General features: G+C 35.1%; 1 long non-coding RNA gene across 3 annotated transcripts in view; it reads left to right on the forward strand.

The window, feature by feature from the left end:
• LOC145672894 (uncharacterized) overlaps positions 1-10,392 on the forward strand; it is a 130,211-nt gene that overhangs the window by 102,416 nt on the left and 17,403 nt on the right. The gene's annotated exons all lie outside the window — the stretch shown is intronic.

Consider the following 10,392-nt stretch of genomic DNA (forward strand, 5'->3'; position numbering starts at 1 on the left):
TTTGGTAGGTGAAAATGGAAGGAAGTTTTTTGTAATATCTTAACTGCTGGATACGTGCATAACATTATTTTCAAAAATCACAAGGACAGTATTTGTAATCAAGAAATCGTTGGAAGCAGAAGCAAAATAGTCAAGAATCACCTGTAGTCACATAACACTGCTTGTCAGTAGTAATTAACAATTCGGATAAAATCACGAAAAAGACGAAAGCAAACCTCAAGGTAAATTAAAGTTCAAAAATACTTATTTTCACATCATTAGATAACAACAATATTATGTCAGAAAGTGAAATTAGGACTTTCCTAAGATTATGTAAATTTTTATGGTGGCTTTTGGCAAAGCTAAAAGGAAAAATAATTAAGGCAAACAAGGACAATAGTCCATATAAAATGACCAAGTTTGCAACTAAAAATTCATTCTGCATTCGGATTCTGCATTCTGCATTCTGGGTCCAGTATCCAGCATCGCAATGGAATGGTCTATACGAAATTACAAATACCGCAAGAAAGACCATTGTCCAGTCAAGACCAAGCGAAATATGCAATGAGGTAAAGTATGACTACAGAGAACTTTAACTGTCTATTTTGCATGTGACATGATATTAGGAGGCCTCTGAATGTGACAGGCAAAGTTTGAATACTTAAATATTTAGCTTATTTCCATTTGGTTAAGCATTGAGTAAAATTATAATGATCTGTTATACAATTAATCTGACATACTATGTCTGGTTATGAATTCAGTACTCTTGGATGTTCACTGTTAAATAATGTATATTGTTACAAAAATATCCAGTATACTACCATTGTAAGTCAGTTGTTCATCAATAAAATATTGTCATTTGTGACAATAAGAGATTGCAACCATTAGTTTAATTTCACTCTTTAATTGAGGTACAAATAAATTACAAAAGGAATAGCGAATTTGTACCTCAATTAAAGAGTGAAATTAAACTAATGGTTGCAATCTCTTATTGTCATGAAATGACAATATTTTATTGATGAAACAACTGACTTACAATGGTAGTATAGTGGATATTTTTGTAACAATATAAATTATTTAACAGTGAACATCCAAGAGTACTGAATACAGATTATCAGATTAGTATGTCAGATTAATTGTATAACAGATCATTATAATTTTTACTCAATGCTTAACCAAACGGAAATAAGCTAAATATTTAAACATTCAAATCTGCCTGTCACTTTCAGAGACCTCCTAATTTCATGTCACATGCAAAATAGACAGTTAAAGTTCTCTGTAGTCATACATTACCTTATTGCATATTTCGCTTGGTCTTGACTGGACAATGGTCTTTCTCGCGGTATTTGTAATTTCGTATAGACCATTCCATTGCGATGCTGGATACAGGACCCAGAATGCAGAATGCAGAATGCAGAATGAATTTTTAGTTGCAAACTTGGTCATTTTATATGGACTATTGTCCTTGTTTAATTATTTTTCCTTTTAACTTTGCCAAAAGCCACCATAAAAACTTACAAAATCTTAGGAAAGTCCTAATTTCATTTTCTGACAAAATATTGTTGTTATCTAATGATGTAAAAATAAGTATTTTTGAATTTTAATTTACCCTGAGGTTTGCTTTCATCTTTTTCGTGATTTTATCCGAATTGTTAATTACTACTGACAAGCAATGTTATTTGACTACAGGTGATTCTTGACTATTTTGCTTCTGCTTCCAACGATTTCTTGATTACAAGTACTGTCCTTGTGAGTTTTTAAAAATAATGTGATGCATGTATCCAAAAGTTAAAATATTACAGAAAACTTAGTTCCATCTTCACCTACCAAATTGCCATTATAATTTTTATGAAAAAATCATTTTTTTAAATTCTCAGTTCATGGTTTCATTACAATATGATCTAATTCTCTAACTTTCCCTCACAGGCACTGATTAAAATATAAATTGTACCTACTAATGTGCGTTTTTGGGAACAGTTTTCTTAGAAGAGTGATTATAGATTGTTCGAAAACCAACTTCATTACTTTTGGAATTCTATAATTAATATTCGCCTTCAGCAAACTGAAACATCTTTAATACGTCTTTACTATTCTTTGTTTTTTAATTTCGCAAATATCCCTTCTTTAAGGAAGTGTTCTGAATAGTACAAGAAATGTCTCAGGAAAACTCGCTTTGACTTTGTATTGCTAATGTCCAGCATCACACCTGTCTCGGCAAGAAGTGAAATGATACAAAGCTATCTGCGATTTGCATTAATTGAATGTGTTTAAGAGGCCTAATCAGTGCAAAATTAAAATACCGCTAATTTTACAGTAATTATGTGACATCTTCAAATAGATAAAAGATAATCGAAATGTGGAACAAGAGCGCCCTAGACAATATTATTTTCCATGAGGTACCGTTATCACGAGTCACCTAGTAGCTTTCTGTTCGCAGTCATTTATAGACGCGAAAATAAATGCCGATTTTCTTAATGGCTGGAAATCGAAAGCAGATAAGTGAGACATGATAACGTTATCTAATGTAAAATAATATTGTCTAGAGCGCTCTTGTTCCACATTTCGATAATCTTTTATCTATTTAAAGACATCACATAATTACTGTAAAATTAACGGTATTTTAATTCCGCCGTGATGGGGTCTCTTAACTAGAGTACTGAGCTAAAAAAAATTATACATTTTTACAGATTTGTAAAACTAAATGATTCACTGATAAAACTGTAAATAATCTTAACAGTACGTTAAATAACATTTAAACAAATTTGTTAATTTTAATGATCGTTATGAAAAGATCAGTGAATCTTCATAAAAAAAAAAACAGAAAAAATAAAGTGTTGAATTTTGTATGTGTCAAAAATGGGAACGAAGAAAAGAAAATGCCTGTGTCAGACATGTTCCGTTCGGAAGGAAGTCGGCGAACGATTTCATTTAGAAGGACGACGGTTTTAGCTTTCTATATACTGCATTTGACTTTTAAATATGTAGTATACAAAAGGGTATGAAAAAAATGTTTAGGAAAAAAAAGTATGTACTGATGCTTCCACCTGGCGGACAGCAACCCATTGACATGTCAAATGATTAATGGCCAACACGCTTTAGACAGGATACAGCAACACAAGATTTTTTTTAAAAAAAAAAATAAAGTTTATATATAAAAAAAGATGGCTGAATCGAACCCGTGTGAAGCAAAGGCAAAATAAAAAGAAAAGAAAGAATACTAATAAAATGAAAATAAAATAAACGTCAGAAACTCAAGGAAATAGTGATATGAATGAGCAAAAAATAACTGATGTTGATTTTTCATTTTTTTTTCTTCATAAGAGTGGTGCAAGTGTCAGGTTATCTATCAAAGAAGTATAAACGTCAGGGCCTCAGTGCACTGGGGCCTTAGTCTGATTATTGTATTTCCATGTAGCTGTAGAGTTGGCAGTCTACTTTTCATTCGAAAAAATGAAATGAAATGAAATCTTTGAGTTTAATGTCCCACGATTATGTCCGTTACGCTAAGAGACACGATGATTAAAGTAAGTGAATGATGATGGTAGAATTGGTGGAATGAGAAAGTGGGAGGAAACGGGAGTACACCGAGAAAATTCACGGGCACGATGCTTGTCTACCACAAACTTACTTGGCCGGGGATAGAACCAGGGACCTCACGCACCAGAGGCGAGCGCTCTACCGCTAAGTCACCTGCTGTGTACTTTTCGTTCGAGTGATCCTGAGTTCGGTATCAGCAAGGGTAACAAGATGAAGCCTGACTCACCATCATGGGAAGTACAAGTGTTGCGGATTAACAAAAGTGGATGTATAATGGCGCCAGAAATCGATGCACTCACTGCTTATAATGTAATTGGCCATCTCAACTATAATACGTTTGTTCAACTTTGATGCTAGGTGTCCTTGGTTCGATTATATATCAAGTGAATTTATTGTGAACAATATTGTGTCTCGGGAATTTCCCGTTTCCCCCCACATTTTCATTCGCTAATAGCTTTCATAATCATTCACTTCCATTTCTCATCTGTCTCGTTTAGTCACAAGACAACCGAGAGAATTAAAATTAAAAAGTTTTATTATCAACAGTTGAAAGTTATTACCATTACTATTACTATCATAATAATAATAATAATAATAATAATAATAATAATTATTATTATTATTATTATTATTATTATTATTATTATTATTATTATTATTATTATTATTATTATTATTATTATTATTATTATTATTATTATTATTATTATTATTATATAGCAGCTTAAAGACTTTGTTCAGAAACTAGGCCTAAAGATGTATACAAGACAATTACTAGTCTACATGCCGGGAATCTAACTCAAGACCACGCCAATAAGAATATGACTTGTCAAATACAAGTATGTGGCTATTCTGGAAAAAGATCTATATATAGATTTTGCTGTTATGTGATTCTCACGCTCTTACACTTCGATGCACTTGCTGTTATCTTTCAGTGTAGTGCACTGTAACACATATGTACAGAGTCACGCTTCTTAGAAGTACATTAGAAGCCTCATATAGCTATTCCCTTCATATGAATGGTGATTTTTCTTTGACACCGGGTCACTCTGTCTCTCTAGGCCATTAGTTCAAACCGGGTCAAAAGTCTAACTGCTGCCGGATTTTCGAAGCAATGGGATTCCTTTAGTATTGCTCAGGAAGCAAGCAATTTCTCCTCTCGTATCGAAAAACGAGACTACCAATACATATATTTTCAAGTCCAAAACGAAGCCAGAAAAACAGGACAATTCTCATCCGGTTTTCGAAACGAGACAAGATGACAAATTTCACGAATTGTAGACAACACTAGTTCATCCAAGTCTTAAACTTTGTTTTAGTGTAACATGATACATAATATAAAAAAACTATAAAATGATAAAGAGATTGTAAATACAATAAAAGGTCATTTATCAATGTTTATAAGATATACCAGTCATTACACAATATACTCCAATAATAGATGTTGTTTCAATGTTATTATATCACACCCTTCGTGGGACCTCTCGTGACGCAGAGGGATTCTGATATGAAGAAAAAAATGTACATAAGTTCACAAAACAAAATGAGACGATAAGTAATTTTTCGAGAATCAAAACGAGACAATAAAACTTATTTCTCGTCTCGTCTCGTTTCGTCTCGTGATCGAAACTAGTTTTCGCTCCATCGCTGTAAAGAATAGGTTTCGCTTTATGAAAAGTCGGTAAGAATTCTGACGGGACAGCGTCAAATGCACGACAATAGTCCAGATCACACTTTAAACTGGAGGTTTTATCCTATATAACAACGGATGTAAGTACGAATGAATGAAGTAAACCATCTATAAAATTCAAGAAAATGTTGGAGAGCCTAGGAAAGAGCTGTAAGGTTGGTTTAAAGGGACAAGTTTTGTCGATAGATGGCAGTACAATCTTCGTATCTCTTCCATGTGTTTTTTACCTTTCACGAAAATTTACAACTTCTTTTACAAATTTCAACGTAGAGACTTCAAATTTTTAGAGAAGGAACTTCATAACCTATTAAAGGGAACAATCCGTGCCGATTTTTTATTTAGAATTTTCTTCGTTGTTGAAATGGTTTGATTGTTGAAATGAATATCCACACCTTTAATGATGGAACTGTTTCAACAATGAAGAAAATTCTAAATAAAAAAATCGGCACCGATTGTTCCCTTTAATAGGTTATGAAGCTTCTTCTCTAAAAATTTGAAGTCTAGAGATTGAAATTTGTGAGATAAATTGTAAATTTTCGTGAAAGGTAAAAAATACATGGGAGAGATACAAAGACTGTAGTGACATCTATCGGCAAAACTTGTCCCTTTACACTAACCTTAACATGATACAAGAGTTATAGCGTTGAAAATCAAATAGACTGTGATGAACAGCAACCCTTCCAGTACGAAAGTAAAATATACTAGGATAGAATTCCATCAAAAACAAGTTTCACGTTATTATTATTATTATTATTATTATTATTATTATTATTATTATTATTATTATTATTATTATTATTATTATTATTATTATTATTATTATTATTATTATTATTATTATTTACAAATAGACCAACTCCACGATAAATACAGTTTATTTGGTGGTAGCATCACAGACGAAAATAAGTAAAAGCAGTGGAAGAGGGAGTTGGGAAGCGAGTGAAAGGGCTACCAAACTCCGCATACCCTGAAGTTTTTTCTTAACAGCAGCGAGGAGGTAGCAGTAACTGATATTATCTTCCATACTCAACTCATACGGTGTGAGTTGAATGGAGGGCGTCGTGCCTCGACGGGGAGCATCGCTACGTAACATCGGGGTCATCATCAAGCGCTCCCGTTCGAAAGCGTCATTAAGCCACTCGCTTACAGCCGTTTTTATGGAACAGTCAAGGAACGCGATGAAACGCTATTTCGGAAGAACTGAAAAGCTACGTCGCTTCAGGACCCAAACACAAAATATGAGTTTCATTTTTATGATATTATACTGTCATTAGGAGTAATGTATCAATCGACATACAATTATTTGCCTCCATCTATCTCGAAAGAGATTAGTATTATATTTATTTCATTACTTTATATTATAAAATGGAATGTGCAGCCTTGGCGAGCTCCCAAGCATCGTGTGATTGGAAAGAGTCTTTTCAGTATGCGTGGTTCTGAGTTCGATACTACTTAGGGCACACGTAGTTTGAAGCTAAACTGAATTATATTATATCTATATTTCAGATAGGTTTCGTGCTCAATATACCCGTTAAACTGGTGGCTCATTGGTAGAACGCTTATCTCTGGAGCCTGGAGTCCCTGGTTCAATCTCCGGCTAAGTAAGTTTGTGGTGGACGACATCCTGGCCGTGGGTTTTCTAGGGGTACTCTCCTTTTCTCCAACTTTCTTATATCATTAATTCTCCCATCATCATTCCTTTGCCTTCATCCTTATCCTCCTTAGCCTAAAAGAGCATAATCGTGGGACGTTAAATTGAAATATTTTCCGACGTTAAACTACAGTAGAGTTCCGATAAGAACAAGTCTACTATAAGGAAAAGAAAGCACATATTTGTTTCACAGACTCTTAAAAATACAATAAAATTTACATACAATGCATTTAATTGTAAACAAACATTCCAATATATACATGAAAGGGTTGAACTCTTATCGTTAGAGTGACCATGGTAGCTGAGTGGTAGATTTTTAAACGTTGGTTCTAGGGGTCCCTGGTTCGATCCCAACCTATGTAAATTTGTGGTGGACAACATCGAGTTGGGAGATTTTCTCGAGATTTTCCCGTTTCCTTCCACATTCTATTAGTTCTTCAATACTCATTCACTATCCTTAATCATCCGTTTTCTTTAGCCTTAAGGACATAAAGGTAGGACATAAAACTAAATAAGCGGTCCACAGTGGCTCAGTGGTAGAGCGTTCACCTCTGGTGCATGGGGGATCCTTGGTTCGATCCTAACTCTCGACAAGTGAGGTTTCTGGTGGATAAACCCGTGTGCATGGGTTTTCTCTAGTGGTGGGCACAAAAACCGGTTTTTCACCGAAACCGGTTTCGGTTTTCTTCAAAAGAGGTTCGGTTTTCCACCGAAACCGGTTATCGGTTTTCTCCAAAACCGGTTCGGTTCTTTACCTGGTCCGGTTTTGGTTTTCTTCAAAACCGACCCCGGCTTTTTTTTTTTCAAAATTTGTTCTATTTCTGATCAGAATGGTGTTTCGTTGTTCTCCGGAAACCGAATCCATTTCTACAGAAATAGTTTTATGTGTTTTCGAAAAGTTTTCACCGAAACCAGTTTCGGTGAAAACCGAAATGTCGGTTTTTCGGGTTTCGGTTTTTATAGAAACCGGTTTTCGGTTTTTATAAAAAACGGTTTTGCCCTCCCTAGTTTTCTCAGGGTTCCTTCCTTTCCTCCTACTTTCTTTATTCTACCATTTCCTACATTTCTCATCATCACTGTCTCCTTTAGCCTAGCCGGCATGAGCACGCGACGTAAATCTTAAAGAATTCATTTTATTTAAAACTGAAAAAGATTAAATTTCATTTTTACTATCGTTGTTTCGATCTTTTTTTTCTTTTTTTAGGTGTTTAAAGTAATTCGGCACATGACAAGAATGAGATCATCGTACTGTTTAAGAAATTGAGAATTTGAATGAAACCTACTTTGTGTTAATCGAGTTATATCATATTCTGGAGTAGTTTCTTTTAGAGTTTCGCCTTGGTGAAGTCTTTATATTGCATCTTTATTTCTAAAGGAACAAATATATTTTATTATTTGCACACATTCTTTCAAAAATCACTCAGTCTATACAAAATTTGCTGAAATATAAAACAAAAACAAAAAAAAAAAAACTTTACCTTACAAATCTTTAAATATTCTGAATCTCAAGAATGAATTAGAAATCATAAACTTATTACTTTCTCTGAAGTGTCTAACCATTTCCTCCTATAGTGCGGGGTCCTCTGGAGCGCTCGGCTGGGGTGACCACTTTACTTGGCCAACCCTTAAATGGCCCTACTTTAATATATGGAATACTTGACTATTTCCACACACCTTTCAAATGTAATCATTTTGATTGCATGAAATATGAAATTTTGAATTCTCTCCACTATACTCGCTACAAGAACCTCTCGGAACATCTTAAGAGCAAACAGAATATTCTTGTAGGAGCTCTTACTTTGTATTCTGTATTACATTTGTAATGGTTAATATGTGTTTATCAACATGCCAGTACTTCAGATTTAGAAATATGTAAGAAGTGATGTGATGCAGTCATGTGCAAACTGGTTTCAATTTCAAGTAACGAGTTCTATTGGTAGGATTTAAAGAAAGCATCAGATCCATGACATTGCCTTCTGACAAGGCTCACTCCTAGTCTAATTGCTAGAGTGCATGCCTTTTGTGTACGTTCGGATTCGATTTCCAGTGGAAGAGCATTGAACGCCTCACTATGGTTCAGAATCAGATCCCTTCAAATCCTCGTCCAATTTAGCCTCGCTACTGACGTTTTATTATTTATTCATACATATTTGTGAGCATTACCAACATCAACGGCCGTCATGTATGAGGAATGACGTCTCTGACGGAGCACATTATTCGGGAAACTAGGGAAGAAACAAAACGGTCTGGGACCTGTAAGTTAGGTACTATCCCGGCATTTCCCTGGTGTGAATGAGGAAAACTCAGGAAAACCATCATTTAGGATGTCTGGCCTGAGAAAGCTGTTACACATTTTGACTGAATATCCCCACCGAGAATCGAACCTCGGACTGCTAGCACCAAAGGCGAAAGAGTTAGTGACTGCGCTACGCGGCGTCAGCCTTGGTGCTAGTAAACAACCTAAATACGAACTAATCAATTAATCTATACATAATCTTCTAATCCATGTCATTTTTTTTAAAGGTAAATCCTAGCAGACATCTTAACATGCTTCGCTGTGTAGTTGGAGATTGTGAATGTCTGATTTTCATAGTGTTGGTGTCTCCAATCCATGTGTTAAATCAGATAAAATATGGGAAATTGTACCTAATTGATTGCTCCGTATGTCAGCAGCAAGGTTGGATATAAATGAAATGAAATGAAATCTTTGAGTTTTACGTCCCACGGTTATGCCGGTTAGGCTAAAGGAGACGGTGATGATGAGAGATGAGTGAAATGGTGGAATGAAGAAAGTGGGAGGAAACGGGAGAACCCCGAGAAAACGCACGAGCACGGTGTTTGTCCACCACAAAGTTCACTTGACGGGGGCTGGGATCGAACCCGGGACCCCAAATACCAGAGATGAACGCTCTACCACTGAGCCACCGCGCCCCCCAAGGTTGGATATAGTACGAGACCTAACATTTTTAGTGTTACCTGAACCGTTTGAACCCGGGACTTCATGCATCAAAAGCATACTCAGAAGCCACTGGAATTGATGAGGGCAAACATTTTACGCGAATCCAGGAGGGCTAGAACCCCCATGAAGTCCAAATTTACACTGGATAAGATAGTACTTCTGATAATTAATAATCTACTCTTCTTCTATATAAAGAGCTGAATCTTTGCTTGTCCTTCATAAATCCACACCATTGCCTTGGCACAACTTTAGTTTCGCATACTTTTAGGTAATTGTCGGAGAGAGATAGTAGGTTTTTTAGAATTTTAAAAATGGATATCCCAATGAAAAACAGGGTTCAAAATGAACGAACGCTTATCACAACCCCTCAAGTTACGCAACCCAATATTCTCTGCAGTGGTTTGGGTTGCATACCATTCAGGCTATGCTATGAACGACCAATTCTGCTGTTACTTTGTAATGATGGAAATAATAAGTGGAAATACTTACCGCTCGTCTTGAGCAAATTTTGAATTCGTATCTATATACCTAATTTCTTGTTATATTCAATTTGTATTAATGTATTTAAAATTTATA

The sequence above is a fragment of the Thermobia domestica genome, chromosome 16, assembly GCF_964235325.1.
Source record: "Thermobia domestica chromosome 16, izTheDome1.hap1.1, whole genome shotgun sequence".
Taxonomy (NCBI): Eukaryota; Metazoa; Arthropoda; class Insecta; order Zygentoma; family Lepismatidae; genus Thermobia; species Thermobia domestica.